The sequence below is a fragment of the Scyliorhinus torazame genome, chromosome 9, assembly GCF_047496885.1.
Source record: "Scyliorhinus torazame isolate Kashiwa2021f chromosome 9, sScyTor2.1, whole genome shotgun sequence".
Taxonomy (NCBI): Eukaryota; Metazoa; Chordata; class Chondrichthyes; order Carcharhiniformes; family Scyliorhinidae; genus Scyliorhinus; species Scyliorhinus torazame.
In genome coordinates, this window is record NC_092715.1 from 17,642,230 (window position 1) to 17,669,406 (window position 27,177).

Below are 27,177 nucleotides of genomic sequence, written 5' to 3' on the forward strand. Positions count from 1 at the left end.
AATTTGCAGTGTTCAGCCATTTGGCGAAGTCTGCCTCCCTCATGGCCGAATTAAATTAATACCTTTGCAGCGTAATGGAGGGTCTGGGGTTGACATGCACCCTCAAACCATCAACAAATTACCTTGATCTCATTGGCGGCAAAATCTGCCCGCTATCTTGGCTCCAGTCTTTGTCCCCCTGGTCGAGTGGATTGAGTTTCCCTATCATCGGGATGGGGTTTCTCACTGGCATTCTCTATCGCCCGGAATTGTGAAACGTGATTGGGCAGAGAATTGGTTCCAACGCTGAATTCGAGGCGGGCACCGGGTTTACGCCACATCGCAATTCTCCGGTGCCTTGTCAAAGCGTTCCACTCTGCTCGGACAGTAAACGGCATTAGCGTATCAATAGCGGGCCGGACCCGGGAATCTCCGGAGGCTCCGGGATTCTCCGCCTCCGATGGGCCGAATGTCCGACAGCGAGGTTCGCTTGTGCTTTTAAAAATCGAGAAACAAGCACCGTGGCTGCTGAGGGAGAGAGAGGGGGTGAGACACAGAGAGGAGCGACTGCGGGCTGCCGGGCTGGACGCAGGCCGGGCTGGCTGGGGGGGGGCAGTGGGGGGAGGGGGGGGCGGACAGGGGGACAGGCCCTGGGGCCTGGATCCCCCTCGGGACTGGGGCGGTGTCCAAGCACGGACAGCCATTACCGTGGCCGGCAAGGCAGCCATCTTGCTGTGCACCCAGTGACCACCCACCGAGTCCTGTGGTTCTGCAGAAACACCCACCCCTGCTCCCAGCACCCACCCACCGCCCCACTACCCCCCGCACCCCAGCCCCCAACTACGCACCCCACTACCACCCACACCCAAGCCCCCATCCACCACCCCCCGCACCCCAGCCCCCACCCCCCGCACCCCAGCCCCCACCCCCCGCACCCCACCCCCTGCAACCCACTACCACCCCCCGCACCCCAGCCCCCACCCCCCGCACCCCAGCCCCCACCCCCCGCACCCCACCCCCTGCACCCCACTACCACCCCCCGCACACCAGCCCCCACCCCCCGCACCCCAGCCCCCACCCCCCGCACCCCACCCCCTGCACCCCACTACCACCCCCCGCACCCCAACCCCCACCCCCCGCACACCACCCCCTGCAACCCACTACCACCCCCCGCACACCAGCCCCCACCCCCCGCACCCCAGCCCCCACCCCCCGCACCCCACCCCCTGCACCCCACTACCACCCCCTGCACCCCAACCCCCACCCCCCGCACCCCACCTCCTGCACCCCACTACCACCCCCCGCACACCAGCCCCCACCCCCGCACCCCAGCCCCCACCCCCCGCACCCCACCCCCTGCACCCCACTACCACCCCCCGCACACCAACCCCTACCCCCGCACCCCAGCCCCCACCCCCTGCACCCCAGCCCCCACCCGCCGCAACCCACCCCCCGCACCCCAGCCCCCACCCCCCGCACCCCAGCACTCACCCCACCGCCCCACTACCCCCCGCACCACGGCACCCAACTACGCACCCCACTACCCCCCGCACCCCAGCCTCCACCCCCTGCACCCCACCCCCTGCACCCCACTACCACCCCCGCACCCCAGCCCCCACCCCCCGCACCCCAGCCCCCAACCCCCACACCCCACCCCCTGCACCCCACTACCACCTCCGCACCCCAGCCCCCACCCCCCGCACCCCAGCCCCCATCCCCCGCACCCCAGCCCCCACCCGCCGCACCCCACCCCCCGCACCCCAGCACCCACCCACCGCCCCACTACCCCCCGCACCCCAGCACCCAACTATGCACCCCACTACCACCCACACCCCAGCCCCCATCCACCACCCCCCGCACCCCAGCCCCCACCCCACCGCACCCCACCCCCCGCACCCCACCTGCCACCAGGATTTCACCTGGCCCACCCAAGGGCAACGTCCACAGTATCCCCTACATTTGGGCGCTGGACGGAGGGGGCCGTGGAGTGTACCTCTGGGATGGACAGTGGCAGCCAATAGTATGCCTGGCAGCAGGTACAGGCATCAGGCGGGGCCTGGGGGGCGGAGGTGGAGGAGCGGGGGGAAGGAGACATGCGGGGGCAGTGGCTGCAGTGCCAACTGGTGCCACCACATAGTTGGGCACGGGGGGGGGTTAGGGGGCTAACATGTCAGCCTTTCACCCCCTGCAGACAATTCAGCCAGCAATAGTGGCCTTTCTCCTCGTCACTGCAGCCCTGGGGGATGCCCTGCGGCTGTACCAGCTGCCCGAGGAGGAGCCTGCCCCAGAGGAACAGGAGGCAGTCAGTGAGGGTGGAGAGCCGGCCGCCCATAGGACGAGGAGGAGGTGCAAAGGAGGCCTCGTGTGTACTGACCGCGCCTGTCATTGGAGGAGCTGCCGGACCGGGCGTGCCGTCGGAGACTCTGGCTGAGCAGGGAGACAGTGCAACATATCTGCCAGATCATGGCCACCGCGGGGGAGTGGGGGTGGGCTCCCGCTCCCAGAAGCCGTCGCCCTGACCCTTTATGCCAAGTGGCGCTTCAAGCGCAGAGTGGGGATGGCCCGGGATCGCGCAGGGCTCAGCAGACAGGCCCTGTGTGCCCAGTCAGCACAATACATCCATTTCAACGTGGACCCAGCCCGCCAAGATGCCCGGGCAGCGGGGTCCACCCCCATCGGCAGGGTGTCCCGAGTTCAGGGAATGATGGACGGGATGCATGTCCCCCTCTGAGCACCGACAGATGACAGGCCGCTCGACGCCAACCATCAGCTGCTCATCATGCTCGACTGCGCCCGATACCCGGGCGGTGTGCACCACGCCTTGATCCCGGCACACTCAACAGTTCCTGTCCTCTTCGAGGTGCACCCCCTGCTGGGGGGCTGGCTATTGGGTGACAGGGGTTATCCACTGTGGTCATAACTGCCCTACGCGGAGACCCATGACGACGACGCCCATACTGCGCCCAGGAGTGTGATCGAGCGGTGCTTCAACCTTCCTGAAGATACGGTTCAGGTGCCTGGGCCACCCTGGAGGGGCCCTCCAGTATGATGCTGAGAGGGTCGCCCGTATGGCGGCGGCCTGCTGCGTCCTCCACAGCATCGCACAGCAGAGGGCAATCTGCTGGAGAAGGAGGATGAACTTCAGGCCTCGTCCAATGAGGGGGATGCGGGGGAGGGCGAGGGTGGGCAGGCAGGGAGGCCACACAATGTGTGCACGTGGGCCGATGCACACGGGACACTCTGCTCGCCTCCAGGTACACCAACTGAGCGGGGGCGGGGGGGGTGGTGGATGCTGCCCAGGGGCACAGATATTGCATTCAACCCCCACCTCCAGCCGCACCCACCCCCTTCCCATGAACAGCCTGCCCCGACCCAGACGTGGGGGGCCCCTGGGCGGCAGTAACAGCGGGCCTGATCCATGGGAGAGAGGATGGTGACAACCCGCCCTGCGATAGGCTCTGGTGTTCCAAATTGTTTGACAATGTCTGACTCCTGCCCTCGGTAGCACCTTCCACCGTCCGCCTGCTTGCGGGGTGGCCGTTCCATCACAAGGTCCCGTCGAATCCCTGGGGGGGGCGCGGAGGTGGCGCGGTGCGGGGGGGACGACACCGGAGCAGTGACTGCTGGCTGAACTGCAGTCCCCTGGCCAATTCCAGCCACAACCTCTACCCATTAACCCCCTCCCAAACTCAAAGCCCCCGGGCAACCCCTCTGCCCAGTCTACCCCTCACACCCTTCTGACAGAGCACCGAGGCGATTCATGACGCTGTGTTTAATGTGAATAGATATTCACAGTATATACCGTAGCCCCTGTAACTATACTGTGCCCTGCACCCGGGCCAACTTAACTGGTGTCTAATTTTCTGGCCTTACGGAACCTGTCACCAGGTGGTTCCCAGATGGAGTCGACCTGGTGTGATTCCCGCCAGGCGAAAAGGATCCCCGTTGGTGGGGGAAGGATCCAAGGTGCTGCGGTGTTCCGGCACCTCCCCTGCAGGAGTCACAGGCACAGGCCCCATCACCCCCGCCTCCCTCACGTGGCCCTCAGGCTACTCCATGGGACGGGACTGCGAACGGAGCTATCCCTGAGTCCTCCCCGCCACCTGGCGCTGCCAGTCCTGGAGGCCCGCTCTATCTCGGCCAGGGTCTGCGCGCTCGCGGCCATGGAGCACAGGGAGTGGACCATCTCCGTCTGGGACTGCGCCACATCACGCTGCGACTGTGCCACCACCTTCTGAGCCTGTGCCACCTCAGGCAGTGAGCGGGCCCATCTCCCCCTGAGACTGGGTCACCTCCCTCCGGGCCTGTGCAATGCCGCCATCGCTCTCAGCTGTGGCCCGCTGTGTCAGGGCCACACTCTGGCACACGGCTACCTGTGAGGCGGCAACCCTGACCTGGGCCTCGGCCGCCGCCTGCGCAGAATGGCCCCGGCCTTGGACATGTTGATCCATAGCCGGAACCCTGGCCTCCAGGGCCTCCACTCCGCTCGCCATCCGTGCGGTGTGGGCCTGGGTGGCACGGATGGTCAGCACCACCCCGCCCTGCTCCTGCACGCGGTGGGACTCCTCCAATGGCACCTGCAGGTGCTGGATGCTCGCCGATAGCCCCTATTGCAGCCTGTGCGTGCGGTGCGCACCAGAGAGTGTCCCAGGAGCCTCTGCACTACAGTGCCCGACCGAGGTGAGTGTCTCTGGGATGGTGGAGGGTGTTGGAGATGGTGGGAGGATGAGAGGGTGTGGAGAGCGGGGTGGGGGGGGGGGGGTGCAGGGGTGTTGATGGTGGCAGTATGGGGGTGATGTGGGGGTGCTGGGTGTGGGGGTGGAGGGGTTGGGAGTGGGGGGGGGTGACCCACGTGCATGGGGAACCGCAGCCCAGCGGGTCACACTTCCTCGCCTGATGCCGATCTCCGCCCCGGAGACTGCCACCTCCCCTGGCCCTCCGACCACATCCAGTGCCCTCTGTTCCATTGAGGTGGGGGGAGAACAGAAAACGACAGTGTTAGACATTCCCACGCATGCAGCCCAGGGAGTGCTTCAGTGACCAGGACGCACGGCCTTGGCAGCCAGTAAGGATGCCGGCAAGGGGGGCAGGGTGAGGGTTCAGCTGCCCTCTGCGTGTGGGGAGGGGTTACGGGTGTGTGGGACAGGACGTGGTGCCAGGGGCAGTGCTGCCAACTCACCCTGGCCGCCCTGAGGAGGTGATGCAGTTTTCTCCGGCACTGCTGGCCAATCCTGATGGTGTTGCCCACGGCGCTGACCGCCTCCTCCCCGGGCCGGGGTACAGGGTCGCCCGCCTCTTCCCCACGGCATCCAGCAGCGTCTCCATTACCGCGTTGGTAAAACGGGGTACCGCTCTCCTCGCTGCCATCTTGTTGTGTGGGATGGTGTGTGTGGGGAGTGTCTGGGATGGTGTGTGTGGGGATTGTCTGGGACGGTGTGTGTGGGGAGTGTCTGGGATGGTGTGTGTGGGGAGTGTCTGGGGTGGTGTGTGTGGGGAGTGTCTGAGATGGTGTGTGTGGGGAGTGTCTGGGATGGTGTGTGTGGGGAGTGTCTGGGATGGTGTGTGTGGGGAGTGTCTGGGGTGGTGTGTGTGGGGAGTGTCTGGGATGGTGTGTGTGGGGAGTGTCTGGGGTGGTGTGTGTGGGGAGTATCTGGGACGGTGTGTGTGGGGAGTGTCTGGGATGGTGTGTGTGGGGAGTGTCTGGGATGGTGTGTGTGGGGATTGTCTGGGACGGTGTGTGTGGGGAGTGTCTGGGATGGTGTGTGTGGGGAGTGTCTGGGGTGGTGTGTGTGGGGAGTGTCTGGGATGGTGTGTGTGGGGAGTGTCTGGGATGGTGTGTGTGGGGAGTGTCTGGGATGGTGTGTGTGGGGAGTGTCTGGGGTGGTGTGTGTGGGGAGTGTCTGGGATGGTGTGTGTGGGGAGTGTCTGGGGTGGTGTGTGTGGGGAGTGTCTGGGATGGTGTGTGTGGGGAGTGTCTGGGATGGTGTGTGTGGGGAGTGTCTGGGGTGGTGTGTGTGGGGAGTATCTGGGACGGTGTGTGTGGGGAGTGTCTGGGATGGTGTGTGTGGGGAGTGTCTGGGACAGTGTGTGTGGGGAGTATCTGGGACGGTGTGTGTGGGGAGTGTCTGGGACGGTGTGTGTGGGGAGTGTCTGGGATGGTGTGTGTTGGGAGTGTCTGGGATGGTGTGTGTGGGGAGTGTCTGGGATGGTGTGTGTGGGGAGTGTCTGGGATGGTGTGTGTGGGGAGTATCTGGGACGGTGTGTGTGGGGAGCGTCTGGGATGCTGTGTGTGGGGAGTGTCTGGGATGGTGTGTGTGGGGAGTGCAGTCTGTATCTGCGGCTGCAGCTTGTCAGCCTCCCAAGTGTCAACCGCGAAGCCGGCGAATCCGGCACCGTTCCTCATTGGAATTGAGTGTGTTCAACGTGCCCCTTAATGGTCGCTGAATCGCTCCTGGTGCGCCACCAGTTTTGCTGTCGTGGAATTCCACAAATACTGCGCCTGCGTCAATACTTAGTCTCAGGAACAGGAATCCAGCTGCCTGTCTTTCTGCCAAACTCATTGTTTTGTTATGCTCTTGTCGTAGCTTAAGCTGCTTCCTTGATGTGCACTCTGACAAAGGAAGGTTCAGACTTGGAGATAGCTTTAACACATTTATTACTGTTAACAATTCTCCTACTTTGATTCAACGCTACTGTTAATCCTCTATAGCTACTCAGACTGACGAACCAGTCTGCTACAAACTTCTACAGATGCACGGAACGGCCGGCGTGATCTCGCGCATGCGCGGACTGGCCGGCGTATTTCCGCGTATGCGCGGACTGGCCGGCGTATTTCCGCGTATGCGCGGACTGGCCGGCGTATTTCCGCATATGCGCGGACTGGCCGGCGTATTTCCGCGTATGCGTGGACTGGCCGGCGTATTTCCGCGTATGCGCGGGGATTCCCTTCTCTGCGCCAGCCCCCGGACAATATGGCGGAGCCCTATAGGGGCCTGGTGTGGAAGAAAGAAGGCCCCCCATGGAACCAGTCCGCCCGCAGATCGAAAGGCCCCGGTCGCGGGCCAGGCCACGTTGGGCCCCCCGGGGTCGGATCCCCCCGTACCCCCCAGGACCGCCCCCGCACACTTACCTGCCAGGTCCCGCCGTGCGTGAGGTGAGTAATTCACGCCGGCCGGACTGGCCAAAACTGGACAGCCGCTCGGCCCATCGGGGCCCAGAGGATCGCGGGTGGGGGGGGCGCTGTCAACGGCCCTCGACCGGCATGGCGGGAATCCCGCCAGCCCCCGACAAATGGCACCGGAGAATAGGGCAGTCGCATCAGGGCGGCGGGGCGGGTTTCACACCTGCCCCCGGGGATTCTACCACCCGGCGGGCGGTCGGAAAATCCCGGCCACAGAATCTGAAGACCCGCACATCCAAACGTAGGAACAGTTTCTTCCCCACTGCTGCAAGACTCCTCAATGACTCCCCCTCGGACTGATCTGTTCCCTGTAAGAACACTATTCACGACGCCCTATGCGGCTCTCCAATCACTATTTGTTGATGTACTATTTGTCAATGTACTCTGTCGATTATTCTTTTTGTCTACTATGTACGTACTGTGTACATTCCCTTGGCCGCAGAAAAATACTTTGCACTGTCCTTCGGTACATGTGACAATAAATATCAGTCAGTCGATCAACATTACTCTCCTTTTTTTAAATTTAAATTGCCCATTTTTTTTTCCAATTAAGGGACAATTTGTGTGGACAATCCAGCTGCCCTGCACATCGTTTTCCATTGGTAGTAAGACCGACGCAAACACGGGGAATGCTCCACTCAGACTGTGATCTGGGTCGTCGGCGCCGTGAGACAGCAATGCTAACCACTGAGCCATCGTGCCACACCTCGCACATTCGTCTCCTGAGACTCTAATAGCACATACGTTTTTCCACCATCAGCATTCTCCAGTATGTCAATGTGTGTTTATTGAGGTGCCCCAACCTGCCCAGCTTGTACTGGCCTGCAAAATCCGGGCATGGCTTCCAGAGAGATTGCACAAAGCTGCCCTGGCATGCCCGGCTGCAGAGGGAAGGGATTCAGCCAGACTGTGAGCTCACACTGCACAATAACAGCATGGTGTGCCAATCCTTCCCTCAGTCTTGAGCCAAGAATGTCTCTGTTGATGTTGGCGCACAGACATTTAACTTCAGCTTGTATCCTGCAAGGGCTGTGCACCATTGTTAAAGCCCGACTTCCAGCCTGGGCCAGTCTGACACACTCACACACTCACACGCACACACACACAAATGCACACTCACACACACACTCACTCACACACACACACACACACACATGCACAAACACACTCATTCACACACAAACTCACACACACACTCACTCACATTCACTCACTCACACACACACACAGATTCACATTCACCCACATATTCACACACACTCACACACACAATCACACACACACACACTCCACTCACACACACTCACTCACACACGCACACTCACATACACACACTCACTCATGCACACTCACTCACACACAGATACACTCACACACACACTTACTCACACACACACCCACACACGCAATCACTCACACACACTCACACACACTCACACACACATGCACTCACACTCACACACATTCACTCACACACACTCACACACACATGCACTCACACACACACACATTCACTCACACACACAAAAACACACACACAAATGCACTCATTCACACACACACACACACTCTCACACACACACACACACACACACACACACACTCACACACACACACAGACACACACACACACTCATACACATGCACTCAAACACACTCACTCACACACACACGGCAGAATTCCCAGTCCCTCCCACAATGGGATCTTCCAGTTCCGCCAAAGTGAAGGGCGTAATTTTCCCGGCCTCTTCCGCTGCTGGAATCGCCAGCGGCTGGACGAACCGTTTGAAGGACCTCCTTGAACTCGGGTGGGAATTCCCGGTCTCAGGACAGTGGGACTGGAAAATCCCACCCAGGTGGCTTCCCAACGGCTCATCACATTTTACAGCCCCATCCCCACATCAACCGGGGACAGAAACCCACCCCGAAAACTCTCAGCCGGCTTTCACTGGAACACGTCACGTGTGGCGGTTGAAGGGTTTTGGGGAGCGGGCCTGACGGCGGCGGTGAGGTCGAGACGGCGGAGGTGAGGTCGAGACGGCGGAGGTGAGGTCGAGGCGGGATCAGCCGCGATGGTATTGAATGGCGGAGTGGGCTCGAGGAGCTGCAGAGCCAACTCCGCCTCCTGGATCTTACGTGACGCAACAACAGAATACTGCAGATAAAATAAAACAGAAAATATTGGAAAAACTCAGCAGGTCTGGCAGCAACTGTGGCGAAATAAACAGAGTTAAAGTTGTTGCTCACTCCAGGGTTAACCTGCCAAAGGAATGCATAGAAACAGGAGTAGGCCCAACTCGTCTGCTCCGCTAATCAATTAGATCCGTAACACCACAAGGCCAAAAGATATTGGGCGGGATTCTCTGATCCTGAGGCTAAGTGTTGACGGCATCAACATGGCCTCAGGATCAGCCATTCTGGCCACTACAGGGGGCCAGCACGGCACTGCAGTGACCCTCACCGCACCCAGCTGCCGATCCCGGCGTCAGATGGGCGCCGCGGAGTCCGCGCGTGCGCAATGGCTCCCTTCTCCACACCGGCCCCGACGCAACAAGGCGTAGGGCCAAAGGGGCCGGCGCGTAGGAAAGGAGGCCCCCAGCCCGAGAAGCCGGCCCACCGATTAGTGGGCCCCGATTGCGGAGGGCCCCCCCCCCCCCCGGGGTCGACCCCCCACCCCACAGGCCGCCCCCGGACCCTTCCATGCCGAGGCCCCACCGGCTAAGAGCAGGTGTGAACGGCGCCGGTGGGACTTGGGCTTTTTGTTACGGCCGCTCGGCCCATCCCGGGCTGGGAATCGGCGGGAGGGCCGCGTAGAACGACCCCCGACAGCGCCGCGCCGACCACGCCGGCGCCAATGGCGCCGATTCTCCGCTCTGTGGAGAACCGCATCCCGGCGTCGGGGCGGCGTGGCGCGATTCGCGCCGGTCGCACTGATTCTCCGGCCCGGCCACGGGCTGAGAGAATTTACAGTGCAGAAGGAGGCCATTCGGCCCATCGAGTCTGCACCGGCTCTTGGAAAGAGCACCCTACCCAAGCCCACACCACCCTATCCCCATAACCCAGTAACCTCACCAACACTAAGGGCAATTTTGGACACTAAGGGCAATTTGTCATGGCCAATCCACCTAACCTGCACATCTTTGGACTGTGGGAGGAAACCGGAGCACCCGGAGGAAACCCACGCACACACGGGGAGAACGTGCAGACTCCGCACAGACAGTGACCCAAGCCAGGAATCGAACCTGGGACCCTGGAGCTGTGAAGCAATTGTGCTAACCACTATGCTACCGTGCTGCTACCAAAGTGCATAACCTCACACTTTTCCACATTGTATTCCATCTGCCACTTCATTGCCCACTCTCCTAGCCTGTCCCAGTCATTCGGCAGCCCCCCTGCTTCCTCAATGCTTCCTGTTCCTCTACATATCTCTGTATCGTCTGCAAACGTAGTAAAAATGCCTTCAAGTCGTTCTTCCAGATCGTTAATGTATACTGTGGAAGTTATTATCCCAATACTGACCCCGACGGAACACTACTAGTCACCGGCTGCCAATCTGAAAAATACTCCTTTCTCCCCACTCTCTGCTTTCTGCCAGTCAGCCAATCCTCTATCCATGCCAGTACCTTACCCTAACACCATGGGCTCTAGAACCCTGGGGTGTAGTCCATCTGGTCCAGGTGACTAATCCACCTGCAGACCTTTCAGTTTCCCCAGAACGTTCTCCTTAGTGATGGCCACTGCACTCAGCTCAGCCCCCTGGTTCTCCCGGAGCTCTGGCATCCCACTGATGTCTTCCACCATGAAGACTAGTGCAAAGTAACTATTCAGTTCCTCTGTCATTTCTTTGTTTCCTAATACTACTTCTCCAGCCCCATTTTCCAGTGGCCCAATGTCCATTCTTGCCTGTCTCTTACCTTTTATATATCGAAAAACACCTCCTGCAATCTTCTTTGGCATTACTAGCTAGCTTGCACTCATATTTCATCTTCTCCCCCCTTATTGCTTTTTTTGTTGTCCTCTGCTCGCTTTTAAAAGATTCCCAATCCTCTGGCTTCCCACTAATTCTTGCCACATTGTATGCTTTTTCTTTAGCTTTTATGCTGTCCTTGACTTCCATCATCAGCCATGGATGCCTTGTCCTCCCCTCAGCATGTTTCCTCCTCCTTGGGATGAATTTCTGTTGTGCCTCCCGAATAACCCCCAAAAACTCCTGCCATTGCTGTTCCACTGTCTTCCCTGCTAGGCTCCTTTTCCAATCAACTCTGGCCAGCTCCTCCCTCATGTCTTTGTAGTTACCCTTGTTTAATTGTAATACCGTTACATCTGATTGCAGCTTCTCCCTCTCAAACTGCAGGGTAAATTCTATCATATTGTGGTCACTGCTCCCTAAGGGTTCCTTCACCTTAAGTTCCCTAATCACGTCTGCCTCGTTACACATCACCAAATCCAGAATTGCCTGTTCCCTAGTGGGCTCTGTCGCAAGCTGCTCCAAAAAACCATCTCTTAGACATTCCACAAATTCCTCTTCTTGGGATCCACTACCAACCTGATTTTCCCAGTCCGCCTGCATATTGAAGTCGCCCATGATTATTGTAATATTGCCTTTCTTATCTGCCTTTTCTATCTCCTGATTTATTTTCTGCCCCACATCCTGACTACTACTAGGGGGCCTGTACATAACCCCCATCAGGGTCTTTTTACCTTTGTGATTCCTCAACTCTACCCACAGAGATTCTACACCTTCCGATGCAATATCGCTCCTTGCTATTGATTTAACTTCTTTCCTTACTAACAATGCAACCCCGCCCCCTTTGCCCATCTGCCTGTCCTTTCGACAGGACATATAACCTTGGATATTTATTTCCCAGCCCTGATCCCCTTGCAGCCACGTCTCTGTGATGCCCACAACATCGTACCGGCCACTTTCAATGTGTGCAACAAGCTCATTTACCTTGCTCCGTATACTGCGCGCATTTAGGTACAACACCCTCAGTCCTGCATTGACCACCTCCTTCTCATAGTTGTCCCCGGTTTTGCTCTGCCTGAAGCTGGATTCCTGCTGCTTTCCATACTCTCTGTTCTATTACTTGTTTTGAAAACTTGACGAATCTCTCCTGAGTCCTCCCCCCACCTTAACTAGTTTAAAGTCTTCATCATTAACCTGCACGCCTATCTTCTTCTGTAACTTTGAATTTCTAATTCTGACCCCCCACCCCCACCAGGGTCCCAGGTTCGATTCCCGGCTTGGGTCACTGTCTGTGCGGAGCCTGCACGTTCTCCCCGTGTCTGGGTGGGTTTCCTCCGGGTGCTCCGGTTTCCTCCCACAAGTCCCGAAAGAAGTGCTTGTTGGGTAATTTGGACATTCTGAATTCTCCCTCTGTGACCCGAACAGGCGCCGGAATGTGGCGACTAGGGGCTTTTCACAGTAACTTCATTGCAGTGTTAATGTAAGCCTACTTGTGACAATAATCATAGATTATCATAGAATTTACAGTGCAGAAGGAGGCCATTCGGCCCATCGAGTCTGCACCGGCTCTTGGACAGAGCACCCTACCCAAGATCCACCACCTCCACCCTATCCCCATAACCCAGTAACCCCACCCTACACAAAGGGCAATTTTGGACACTATGGGCAATTTAGCATGGCCAATCCACCTAACCCGCACATCTTTGGACTGTGGGAGGAAACCGGAGCACCCGGAGGAAACCCACGCACACACGGGGAGGATGTGCAGACTCCGCACAGACAGTGACCCAAGCCGGAATCGAACCTGGGACCCTGGAGCTGTGAAGCATTTGTGCTATCCACAATGCTACCGTGCTGCCCATGAAGTGAATAATAAAGATTATTATTATGGACAGGTCATCTGGGAGAAGGGGCAATGGATCCTCACCTCTGTGGCACAGGGCAACCTCGCTGTTGGTGGCTGCTCTCTCCTTGGGCGACTCCACGATCTCCTCATAGAGAGTGAGGACTCGGATCGCTGGGACTCTGCGGCCCACCCAAGCTAGGCCCTGTCCCGCTTATTATGGACTATCTTCTCCTGTGGGGACAGCGTATTGTGAGCTGCACGCTTGATGGTTCTGGGGTGTCTATAGCAGGTGGTGTGTGTGGGCACTGCACCTGGGCATGAAGTGGGTGTGCTGGTGGGTGCTGAAGAACAAGCACGAAGATGGGATGTGTAGAGGGTGCGAGGTGTCATCCAGTGATTTGGGGTGGGGGGTTAAGGAATTTATGGGTTGGCAGGCGGAACTGATGCCAGGCGAGAGGTGGTAACTTACCTTTGCAGCTCACTGGAGGTTATTGGTCTTCTTCCAACCTTGGATGGCCGTCCTCCTGGTCACACTGCCCACACTGACAGTCGCTGCCACTGCCTCCCAGGTGACATTGATGTCCCTCCTGGCTCTCTGACTTCCCTGGGGGGACCAGGACGTCCTGTCTCACCTCCGCAGCGTCCAGACGTCTGACCAGCTCGGCATCCCCAAAGCGAGGAGCAGGTGAGCGCGCTGCCATGTTTGTGTGCTGATTGGGAGTGAGTGGTGAGGGAGAGTTTGTTAGCGGTGAGGTACTGAGGTGTAAGTCTGGTGAATCAGACGGCGAGACAACCAGTGATGGTGAGAGGCTCGGCGGGGGGGGGGGGGCTCATTTCCACCACTAAAGGCGGGCTGCGCTCTTGCCGATGCGGCCGTCGATAAACACCCCGCCAAACATGCCCCAAATCACACTTAGAAATGTTTCCATTAAATCGCGCCCTATCCCTCCGCTTCCCTGGAGATTACTGGAACAGGAAACGGAAGTGATGTGGGGGGAGCCAGACACAGACCCAAGGGTCACAGGAAGACAGAACCGGTTAACCATCTGGCAATGGCATACAGGGGCAACGATATCCACAATCAATACCCTGGATTAGGCAAACGTGGACAACAAGCTCAGGATCTTAAACCAACAAGCTAATCCGATCAAGTTAACAAGATAAATGTGGATAGCAGGCAGGGTGCCCTGAGGGGGAATTAATTGGGGACCAGGTAGCATCCAGCTGGTTACTGTGCTAGAACGAAACGCCAGAACATCAATCAGATCACCCGAGGTAAGATAGATGACAACATTAGGGACCCCAGTATTCTCAAGTAACAAAATTGGGTTGAAGGTCCTTGAGATGGAAAATCTAGGTGTCCAAGAAGGAACTGGCTGGCTATGATAGCGTCCCGCTTTGTGCTGCTGGGAAAGAAGGGAGGCTTGTGGGTACAACTCGGGATAAATACCAACAAAGGAATGAAGTAATTGGACGTCCAAATCTGAATGAACATGCGCTGTGTGGTTTCGGAAAAGCACAAATTTGAATTGTACAATATTATACAAGTGTATATATGATTAAGTGTAGTATTAGGAATTTAGTGTGTCCGCCTGGGACCCCCGGTTTTGGCTTGCAGGAGAGCTTGGTCACGGTTGTGTGATTCTATTCCGTCATGCGAGAGTACCTTTAAGAAATGAGTGTTTATTACTGCAGTGATGTCAGAGTGTGGGTGGAGCTGGGCTGTCTGTCAGCTTTTTAGTTTCACTTTGAGAAAAGCTTGGGTGTGTCTGTGTTTTTTGGTTTTGTTTTAGTCTTGGAGCTGCAGTCAGCCGCAGGAGGTGTAATGTTGATATCTCTGCCATGTAAAGACTATCTCTTGATCATTTGGTGAATTCAGAGTGATAACTGTTCTCAGAAGTGAGTTTAAACCTGATGTGCTTCTGTTAAAAGTTTGTTTTAATGTCTTATGGATGTTAAAAGAAAAGTTTAAGGATTACTTAGTGTTGTATTCTTTGGGGGTTGTATTTGAATTGATGTTTGCTAAGATGTTCACTTTATGTTTTAAAAAGGTTAACTTGCGTTCATAGAATATACATTGTTTTGCTTTAAAAAATCCTTTTCCATTTCTGCTGTACCACACCTGTAGAGTGGGCCGTGTGCTCCCCATACCACAATCTAGTAAAAGTCGTGGGTCAGGTGAACTCCATGATACACTTTGGTGTTCTCTAAACCCTGGCCCATAACACTTTGCTGATGTACAATAGACACTGATATCACCAGAGTAGCCAATAAGGAAGAGGGAGAGGGAGAAGGAGAGTGCTGCATTGCAACCTCACTCAGGGGATATCAGTACAGGGCATCAACATATCATCTCACCAACACCACCTTTTGCATTCGGCCGCACATACTAGCCTAATCAAACAGATTGATATATATAGGAGGGAAGAGACCCCTGCCAGTGCCAAACTCTGGCAGACCCTCGGAGAATGCCATTAGGAAAGCAGCACTAGTATTAAACTCCTGCCAGCAAATCACACTGTGGTTAGCACTGTTGCTTCACAGTGCCAGGGTCCCGGGTTCGATTCCCGGCTTGGGTCACTGTCTGTGCGGAGTCTGCACGTTCTCCCCGTGTCTGCGTGGGTTTCCTCCGGGCGCTCCGGTTTCCTCCCACCTGTCCCGAAAGACGTGCTTGTTAGGTGAATTGGACGTTCCGAATTCTCCCTCCGTGTACCCGAACAGGCGCCGGAATGTGGCGACGAGGGGCTTTTCACAGAACTTCATTGCAGTGTTAATGTAAGCCTACTTGTGACACTGATAAAGATAATTATTATTTTTTAAAAGGTGTAGGATTTGGGAATATCTGGAATATTTGATGGGGTGTAGCATTTGGGAATGACTGATATCGGGAACAACTGGTGGATTGTGGAATGTGGGAATATCCGGAATATCTGGCAGGGTGTAGGATGTGGGACTATCTGGAATATGGGTGGCAATGAAATTTTGTATGGATTGGGGTTTCTCTGTGTATATTGATGATGTATATCTTTATATTTAAGACGACGGAATGTTTTAAAGTTACATGTGGGTATTACCAGGTGTTAAGTGTAGTATTAGGAATTTAGTGTGTCCGCCTGGGACCCCCGGTTTTGGCTTGCAGGAGAGCTTGGTCACGGTTGTGTGATTCTATTCCGTCATGCGAGAGTACCTTTAAGAAATGAGTGTTTATTACTGCAGTGATGTCAGAGTGTGGGTGGAGCTGGGCTGTCTGTCAGCTTTTTAGTTTCACTTTGAGAAAAGCTTGGGTGTGTCTGTGTTTTTTGGTTTTGTTTTAGTCTTGGAGCTGCAGTCAGCCGCAGGAGGTGTAATGTTGATATCTCTGCCATGTAAAGACTATCTCTTGATCATTTGGTGAATTCAGAGTGATAACTGTTCTCAGAAGTGAGTTTAAACCTGATGTGCTTCTGTTAAAAGTTTGTTTTAATGTCTTATGGATGTTAAAAGAAAAGTTTAAGGATTACTTAGTGTTGTATTCTTTGGGGGTTGTATTTGAATTGATGTTTGCTAAGATGTTCACTTTATGTTTTAAAAAGGTTAACTTGCGTTCATAGAATATACATTGTTTTGCTTTAAAAAATCCTTTTCCATTTCTGCTGTACCACACCTGTAGAGTGGGCCGTGTGCTCCCCATACCACAATCTAGTAAAAGTCGTGGGTCAGGTGAACTCCATGATACACTTTGGTGTTCTCTAAACCCTGGCCCATAACGCTTTGCTGATGCCCATTCGGTCATGGGGGGGGACTGTGGCCAACAGCCTGAAAAGCTAGGCCGGGCGCAGAGTTGGACAATCTCAGTTAAACAGCAGCCAACAGTTTGAGCTGCCAGGCCTGATGGGAATTTGGGCAGGCCAAGTTTAAACACAGACACTGGGGCCGGAGGTGACCGACGCTGGCCAAATAAAGACATTATTTTATGTATTTGCCGGTATCGCCCAGGCTCACTTGACGCATCACAACATTCAAGGCTAGGGGCCAAGTGCTGGTAAATGGGATCGGGTGTGCAGGTCTGGTGCTTTTCATGTGTCGGTGCAGACTCGGTGGGCCGAAGGGCCCCTTCTGTGCTGCATTATTCTGTGATTCAGATTGTAAAACCACTTTGCCAAAACTGATTTAATAATAATCGCTTATTGTCACGAGTAGGCTTCAATGACGTTACTGTGAAAAGCCCCAGTCGCCACATTCCGGTGCCTGTTCGGGGAGGCCGGTACGGGAATTGAACCCACGCTGCTGCCTTGTTCTGCAGTACAAGCCAGCTGTTTAGCCCACTGTGCCAAACCATGATTTATTCAATTTCCTCAGTTTCACAAGTCCCTTGGTGGCCTTAGTATTTCTGGGAAATTTTCTTCTATGAAGACTGTTGTGAGGAGGTGGGAAGAATGCTCTGAATCTCGTTCCATAACTCCATGGGTCACAACATATATTTCAATGATTTCCCCAGCTTGCTGAACAGCCAAGTATGTACTTTCCTGTAAATCTCAGACAGACTCATCAATGTCCAGGTTTCGTCAATAAACAAATTCATTTGCTTATTGTAAAACCAGACTTATCCGGTAGAAAGGGAAAAGTTATTGGAATACAATTAAAAAATACTGGCACAAAAGCAAAGGATGGAAGAGGGCCAATTAATGGCTTACAAAGGAAATTAGAAATAGTATCCGATCCAAGGAAGAAACATACAGATTGGCCAAGAAAAATTATAGGTCTGAGGATTGGGAGCAGTTTAGAATTCAGCAAAGAAGGACGAAGGGATTGATTAAGAAGGGGAAAGTATACCACGAGCCCGGTGGTGGTGGCTGCCCTCAAAATTTGGGGGCAGTGGAGGCGGCACAGGGGGGATGTTGGGGCCTCGGCGTGGACCCCATTACGGGGGAACCACCGGTTCGCCCCAGGAAGAACAGGTGGAGGGTTTTCGGGGTGGCACAGGGCAGGGATACGAAAGTTGGGGGACCTATTTGTGGACGGGAAGTTCGCGAGCTTGGGTGAGCTGGAGGAGAAGTACGGCTCCCCCCGGGGAACACCTTCAGGTACTTACAGGTAAGGGCGTTTGCCAGACGGCAGGTGGTGGAATTCCCGCGGCTACTGCCACACACAGTACTGGACAGGGTGCTCCCGGGGGGGTGGGTGGGAGTGGGGAAGATCTCGGAAACTTACCAGGTGATGCAGGAAGAGGAGGAGGCCTCGGTGGGGGAGGTAAAAGGTAAGTGGGAGGACGAGTTGGGAGAGGAAATTGAGGAAGGGACGTCGGCAGATACCCTGGGGAGGGTGAACTCTTCCTCATCGTGCGTGAGGCTCAGCCTCATACAGTTTAAGGTGCTGCACAGGGCACACATGACCGGGACAAGGATGAGTTGGTTCTTTGGGGGTGAGGACAGGTGTGTTAGGTGCTCAGGGAGCCCAACAAATCACACCCATATGTTCTGGGCATGCCCAGCGCTGGAGGAATTTTGGAAGGGCGTAGCAAGGACGGTGTCGAGGGTGGTAGGATCCAGGGTCAAACCGGTCTGGGGGCTCGCAATATTTGGGGTGGCAGAGGAGCCGGGAGTGCAGGAGGCGAAAGAGGCCGGTATTCTGGCCTTTGCGTCCCTGGTAGCCCGGCGGAGGATTCTCCTTCAGTGGAAAGATGTGAGGCCCCCAAGCGTGGAATCCTGGATCTGCGATATGGCAGTGTTCGTGAAATTGGAGAGGGTGAAATTCGCCTTGAGAGGGTCGGTACAAGGGTTCTTTAGGCGGTGGCAACCGTTCTTAGACTTCCTGGCAGAACGCTAGACATTGGTCAATGGCAGCAGCAACTCAGGGCGGTGGGGGGGGGGGGGGGGGGGGGGGGCGGGGTTTACTTTATTTTTGTTTTTGTTATTTAATCTGGAGGGTCTGAGGGGTTGTATATACCTGTTGTGTTAAGTCGGGGTGTTAATGTTAATTTATTATTTATGTACAGGGGGGAGGGTTGCTTTTCTGGACTGTGTTTTGTACTTAACCCTGTTGGGTTCCTTTTTCATTTTGTTATTGATATTATATGAAAACCTTAATAAAAATTATTTTTTTTTAAAAAGAAGGGGCAAGTATAGTACGAAAGGAAGCCTGCAGGGAACATAAAGACTGACACTAAGAGTTTCTATAGATATGTGAAGAGAAAGAGATTGGTGAAGAGAAATGTAGGCCCACTACAGACAGAAACAGGGGAATGCATAATAAGGGACAAAGAAATGGCTGAGCAATTGAATACATACTTTGGTTCTGTCTTCACAAAAGAGGACACAAATCAGATCCCAGATATGTTGGAGAATGAAAGGTTTAGTGAGAGGGAAGAACTGAGGGAGATCAACATTAGTAGAGAAATGGTGCCTGGAAAACTGATGGGATTGAAGGCGGATAAATCCCCAGGGCCTGAGAATCTGCATCCCAGAGAGCTTCAGGAGGTGGCTCTGGAAATAGTGGATGCATTGGTGGTCATCTTCCGGGATTCTATAGACTCTGGGACTGTCCCTGCAGATTGGAGGGTAGCTCACATCACTCCGACATTCAAAAAGGGAGGTAGAGAGAAATCAGGGAATTATAGACCAGGAAGCCTAACATCGGTAGTGGGGAAAATGCTTGAATCCATTATCAAGGACTTTATAGCGGAACATTTAGAAAGCAGTGGCAGGATCAGTCAGAGTCAGCATGGATTTATGAAGGGAAAATCATGCTTGACAAATCTGTTGGAATTCTTTTAAGAGGTAACCAGTACAGTCGACAAGGGGGAGCCAGTCGATGTGGTATATTTGGACTTTCAGAAGGCGTTTGCCAAAGTCCCACATAAGAGATTATTGTGCAAGGTTAAAGCGCATGGGATTGGGGGAAATGTATTGAGGTGAATAGAAAACAGAGAGGAAACAGAGTAGGGATTAATGGGTCCTTTTCAAATTGGCAGGCAGTAACCAGTGGGGTACCGCAGGGATCGGTGCTGGGAGTCCAGCTATTCACAATATATGTTAATGATTTGGATGAGGGAACAGAATGTAACATCTCAAAGTTTGCAGATGATACCAAATTAGGTGGGAGGGTGAATTGTGAGGAGGATGCAGGGATCCGACAGCAAGATTTGGATAGGTTGGGCGAGTGGGCAAACCAATGGCAGATGCAGTATAATTTGGATAAGTGTGAGGTTATTCATTTTGGAAGCAAAAATAGGAAGGCAGATTACTACCTGAATGGTTGTAAATTAGGAGAGGGGAGTGTGCAGCGGGACCTGGGTGTCCTTGTGCACCATTTGCTGATGGTAAGCATGCAGGTGGAGCAGGCGGTAAAGAAGGCTAATGGTATGTTGGCCTTCATTGCAAGAGGTTTCGAGTATAGAAGCAGGGATGTGTTGCTGCAATTGTACATGGCCTTGGTGAGGCCACACTTGGAGTATTGTGTGCAGTTTTGGTCTCCTTCTCTGAGGAAGGATGTTCTTGCTCTCGAGGGGGTGCAGCGAAGGTCTACCAGACTGATTCCAGGGTTGGCGGGACTGTCATATGAACATAAGAACATAAGAACTAGGAGCAGGAGTAGGCCATCTGGCCCCTCGAGCCTGCTCCACCATTCAATGAGATCATGGCTGATCTTTTGTGGACTCAGCTCCACTTTCCGGCCCGAACACCAGAACCCTTAATCCCTTTATTCTTCAAAAAACTATCTATCTTTATCTTAAAGATATTTAATGAAGGAGCCTCTACTGCTTCACTGGGCAAGGAATTCCAGAGATTCACAACCCTATGGGTGAAGAAGTTCCTCCTAAACTCAGTCCTAAATCTACTTCCCCTTATTTTGAGGCTATGCCCCCTAGTTCTGCTTTCACCCGCCAGTGGAAACAACCTGCCCGCATCTAACCTATCTATTCCCTTCATAATTTTATATGTTTCTATAAGATCCCCCCTCATCCTTCTAAATTCCAACGAGTACAGTCCCAGTCTGCTCAACCTCTCCTCGTAATCCAACCCCTTCAGCTCTGGGATTAGCCTAGTGAATCTCCTCTGCACACCCTCCAGTGCCAGTACGTCCTTTCTCAGGTAAGGAGACCAAAACTGAACACAATACTCCAGGTGTGGCCTCACTAACACCTTATACAATTGCAGCATAACCTCCCTAGTCCCTCGAGCAATGAAGGACAAAATTCCATTTGCCTTCTTAATCTCCTGTTGCACCTGTAAACCAACTTTTTGCGACTCATGCACTAGCACACCCAGGTCTCTCTGCACAGCAGCATGTTTTAATATTTTATCATTTAAATAATAATCCCTTTTGCTGTTATTCCTACCAAAATGGATAACCTCACATTTGTCAACATTGTATTCCATCTGCCAGACCCTAGCCCATTCACTTAGCCTATCCAAATCCCTCTACAGACTTCCAGTATCCTGTGCACATTTTGCTTCACCACTCATCTTAGTGTCGTCTGCAAACTTGGACACATTGCCCTTGGTCCCCAACTCCAAATCATCTATGTAAATTGTGAACAATTGTGGGCCCAGCACTGATCCCTGAGGGACACCACTAGCTACTGATTGCCAACCAGAGAAACACTCATTAATCCCCACTCTTTGCTTTCTATTAATTAACCAATCCTCTATCCATGCTACTACTTTCCCCTTAATTTTTTAATTTTTTTTTAATGCCATGCATCTTTATCTTATGCAGCAACCTTTTGTGTGGCACCTTGTCAAAGGCTTTCTGGAAATCCAGATATACCACATCCATTGGCTCCCCGTTATCTACCGCACTGGTAATGTCCTCAAAAAATTCCACTAAATTAGTTAGGCACGACCTGCCCTTTATGAACCCATGCTGCGTCTGCCCAATGGGACAATTTCCATCCAGATGCCTCACTATTTCTTCCTTGATTATAGATTCCAGCATCTTCCTTACTACCGAAGTTAAGCTCACTGGCCTATAATTACCCGCTTTCAGCCTACCTCCTTTTTTAAACAGTGGTGTCACGTTTGCTAATTTCCAATCCGCCGGGACCACCCCAGAGTCTAGTGAATTTTGGTAAATTATCACTAACGCATTTGCAATTTCCCTAGCCATCTCTTTTAGCACTCTGGGATGCATTCCATCAGGGCCAGGAGACTTGTCTACCTTAAGCCCCATTAGCTTGCCCATCGCTACCTCCTTAGTGATAACAATCCTCTCAAGGTCCTCACCTGTCATAGCCTCATTTCCATCAGTCACTGACATGTTATTTGTGTCTTCCACTGTGAAGACCGACCCAAAAAACCTGTTCAGTTCCTCAGCCATTGCCTCATCCCCCATTATTAAATCTCCCTTCTCATCCTCTAAAGGAGCAATATTTACCTTAGCCACTTTTTTTGTTTTATATATTTGTAGAAACTTTTATTATCTGTTTTTATCTGGGCAAGTTTACTCTCATAATCTATCTTACTCTTCTTTATAGCTTTTTTAGACAGAAGTTGATAAATTCTTGATTTCTCGAGGAATTAAGGGCTATGGAGAGAGAGCGGGTAAATTCAGTTGAAATCAGCCATGATTGAATGGTGGAGTGGACTCGATGGGCCAAATGGCCTTACTTCCGCTCCTATGTCTTATGGTCTTATGGTCTTATAGTAGCTTTCTGTTGCCCCCTAAAGATTTTCCAGTCCTCTAGTCTCCCACTAATCTTTGCTACATGAGGAGAGATTGACGAGGTTGGGATTGTTCTCGCTGGAGCTCAGAAGAATGAGGGGGGATCTCAGAGAGACTTATAACTTTTTAACAGGACTAGACAGGGCAGATGCAGGGAAGATGTTACCAATGATAGGTGTGTCCAGAACCAGGGGCGCGATTCTCCGACCCTCCACCGGGTCAGAGAATCGCCGGGGGCCGGCGTGAATCCCGCCCCCGCCGTGTCGCAAATTCTCCGCCACCGGAGATTCGGCGGGGGCGGGAATCGCGCTGCGCCGGTCGGCGGGAATCCCCCGCCGATTCTCCGGTCCGCGATGGGCCTAAGTCCCGCCGCTGTCAACCTTTCGGATGGCGGGACAAGGCGGCGCGGTCGGGCTCCGGGGTCCTGGGAGGTGCGCGGGGCGATCTGGCCCCGGGGGGGTGCCCCCACGGTGGCCTGGCCCGCGATCGGGGCCCACCGATCCGCGGGCGGGCCTGTGCCGTGGGGGCACTCTTTTCCTTCCGCCTTCGCCATGATCGCCACCATGGCGGAGGCGGAAGAGACCCCCTCCGCTGCGCATGCGCGGGGATGCCGTGAGCGGCCGCTGACGCTCCCGCGCATGCGCCGCCCAGCAAAGTCATTTCCGCGCCAGCTGGCGGGGCAGAAATCAGTCCGGCTCGGGCCTAGCCCCTCAAGGTGAGGGCTCGGCTGCTCAAGACGCGGAGACTTCCGCACCTTTGGGGTGGCGCGATGCCGGACTGATTCACGCTGTTTTTGGCGCCGGTCGGCGGACATCGCGCCGATTATCGAGAATCCCGCCCCAGGGGTCACAGCCTGAGGATTCAGAGTAAACCATTTTGGACAGAGCTGAGGAGACACCTCTTCACCCAAAGAGTGGTGAGCCTGTGGAATTCATTACCACAGGAAGTAGTTGATGCTAAAACTTTGAATATATTCAAGAGGCGGCTGGATATAGCACTTGGGGAGAATGGGATCAAAGGCTATGGGGAGAAAGCAGGATTAGGCTATTGAGTTGGATGATCAGCCATGATCGTGATGAATGGCGGAGCGGGCTCGAAGGGCCAAACGGCCTCCACCTGCTCCTATAATCTATGTATCTATGTATGTATCTATATATAATAATTACTCTCTTTAATCCTCAATACACACACTCACACACTCACACTCACTCACACGCTCACACACTCACACATACTCACACACACACTCACTCACTTACACTCACTCATACGCACACACTCACTCACACTCTCACACTTACACTCACTCACACACATACACTCACTCATTCTCACACTCACACACATATGTGCATTCACACACACATGTGCACACTTCCACACCAACACCCACTCACATACAGATGCAAACACCTACACACTCACACACATATGCTCACACACACATATGCACATACACACACATATGTACACTCACACAGAAACACACACAAACATTCACTCACAGATACACACACACACATATGCACACTCAGACAAACACATTCACTCACATATGCACACACTCACACAAACATCCACACATGAACAAACATCTACAGACACACACACGCACTCACACACACACACCCACACTTGTCCACACTCACTAACACACATACTCACGCACCCTCACTCATGCACACATATCCTCAAACACAGACGCACACACTAACACACATGAAAACCCACACATACCCACATAATCACGGACACACATGCTCACTGGTGCTCATACACACTCAAACATAGAGGCACACGCAAACACACACACGCACAAACACATTCACACACACACACACACTCACTCACTCACACACACACACGTAAACACACACAATGTTATTGAAAATATGGAACGATGTGTCATTTGAAACATGGAAGTCTGGCAATATCTGGTCTGAGAGAAACATGAGAGGATACAGGGAAAAATCCCACAAAGGGTTAACAGCAGCTGCAAAGAGCAGGATTGTAAAATGCAGATATCCTTGGTCAAGCAGGCTTAGCAAACACACAGGATTTTGAATGAAGCCAAAAACAATGACTCACACCTTCATTGAAATTAACTATCTTAGTAAACATCTGGAAAAGAAAGGATGAGGTTCAGTTGAATTTGGGACAATTCTGGGTGTGAAAATTTGCTGAACCAGGTAAATTGAAGAAAACTGGAGACTATCAGTCTGCGAGAAACATAATTCAAAGCCAAAATCAAAGTCAAAATTATGAGCTGAGGACACAATTGGAAAATAAAACTATAGAAATGACAGGAATTAAAAGTAACACCCCTATTGAAGTCCAAGCAGTTTGAACATCACAAAGGAAACAATGTAATCAGATCTATGAGATGAGGTTATGTCAAAATGAATACTTAGTTGGATTAGAAGGTTTAGATCAAAGATACTTTTGACAATCAAAGTGAAATAAGTTACTTTACAATAAAGTCATAAAAACTTAACATGTGTTAGAAAAATATATAAACCTAGAGACCAGAGCAGGAACTACCAGAACCAGAACTCAGAGAGAGAGAAGCAGAGAAGGAACAAGCAGTTCAGAGTCAGATTACAGTCAGCTCGGCCATGGGAAAGGGACAGGGCAAAGCAGCCGAGCTAAAATAGCTAATACATCTAAGGAAGACTAGAATTTAAAGAGTAGGCAGAGTCAGCTCAGAGACAGCCAGCAGAGCCAGCTCTCACAGCTCGGTACAGGGGAAAGATAGGACACAGCAACCGAGCTAACCAGCGAATACATCTAAAGAAGACCAGACTTTAAAGAAGATTGATTATCAAGGTGGGCCTGAAGGTCCCTTCAAGCAACCAGAAGGATCCAGAAGCAAGATCCTTTTCCTTTCTGTAAAGAAAGTATTTGCAGCTTTTAAAATAAAAAATATAATAATAAAAGAACTTAATTTAACCTGAAATAGTGGTTATTCCAAAGTCTACTTTACTTACTTAGCAATGCGGGACCCAGGATCGATGCTACTAAGTGGTAAGTAGATGAAATCTTCGGTGAAGGTATGGATTATACCGGGGGATAACTTGAAAATATAGTTTGACCTGAATAGCACCCACTGAAGCTTGCATCGGAGTCGGGGAGTGAGAATCCCTGATCACCATTTAGAATGTCGGCCCTTTTTGGTATAGGGGTCTTCTAAGAATAGTGATGAGTTTTCAAAAACAACATACGCACTCAAATCGAGGAATGCTGCTAGTTATAAGTCATAAGTCAATGGTTGAAGGAAAAGGATAATTGGGAGTCCTTGAAATGGTGTCCAGGTTACACGATTGGGATTTGAGCACTGGTCTGTGAAACAATCGATGATTCTTGCACTACTTACAGGCAGACTTTGTGTGGAAACTTGCAGTCAGTTAATTCGAGAATGTAGAGTAAATTTGGAGCAACTTTCATTTTCCTTTTGCTTTATACTGGGTCTGGAGTTAAGTTATTCTTTCCTGGGCTTGCGCCCCACTTTACTCTGGGTCTGGAGCTTCATCCTTACCCGAGCAGTTCAGCCTTCAGGTTTTGTACCCAGCCTGCCGTCACGTGGCCTTTTTATTCTGCTTTGGAGGTGTGATACTGGGGTGCACAGAGGTCTAAAACAACAAAGCTTTATTCACAGTGCGCGACCTCTTGCTGGGCTGACCTCTCTCTGTTTCCCGTGCTAGGACTTAAGACGTCACTTCCGCTGAATACATTAATACACCAGGGGCGCGGATCACACGGTCTCGTCACGGCCGACCCGGTGACGTGATAAGGCCGTTAAATCTCGCGAGAGGCCTCTTGGGAAGCCTTGCGAGATCTGACGAGATCTCAGTGAGTGCAATCTCACGGCAGCAAGGTAGCATTGTGGATAGCACAATTGCTTCACAGCTCCAAGGTCCCAGGTTCGACTCCGGCTTGGGTCACTGTCTGTGCGGAGTCTGCACATCCTCCCCGTGTGTGCGTGGGTTTCCTCCGGGTGCTCCGGTTTCCTCCCACAGTCCAAAGATGTGCAGGTTAGGTGGATTAGCCATGATAAATTGCCCTTAGTGTCCAAAATTGCCCTTAGTGTTGGGTGGGGTTACTGGGTTATGGGGATGGGGTGGAGGGGTGGACCTTGGGTAGGGTGCTCTTTCCAAGAGCCTGTGCAGACTCGATGGGCCGAATGGCCTCCTTCTGCACTGTAAATTCTATGATAATCTATGAAATCCAGATTTGCATATTGAAGTGAGCAGTTAGGCTCGGGGTCGAACGCCCGCGCCTGGGAGACCGTGCCATGGTGCCACTTGGCACCGGTTTCCATAAACCTGGACCAGGCGTGCTGGCACTTTGAGGGCGGGGGGTCCCCCAGATGATCCGAAGCCCCCGGATGGTCGGACTCTGGGCAACGCGGTATCCTGGCACCCCTGATGCCACCTGCCCACCTTGGCAATGCCAGGTTGGCAATGCCAAGGCGCCAGGTTGTCTGTGCTGGGGACCGGGCCAGGGGTTCGCTGCTCTTAAGAGGCGGAGTGAGGGAGTGGGGGAGGTGGGGGGGGGGGGGTCCTT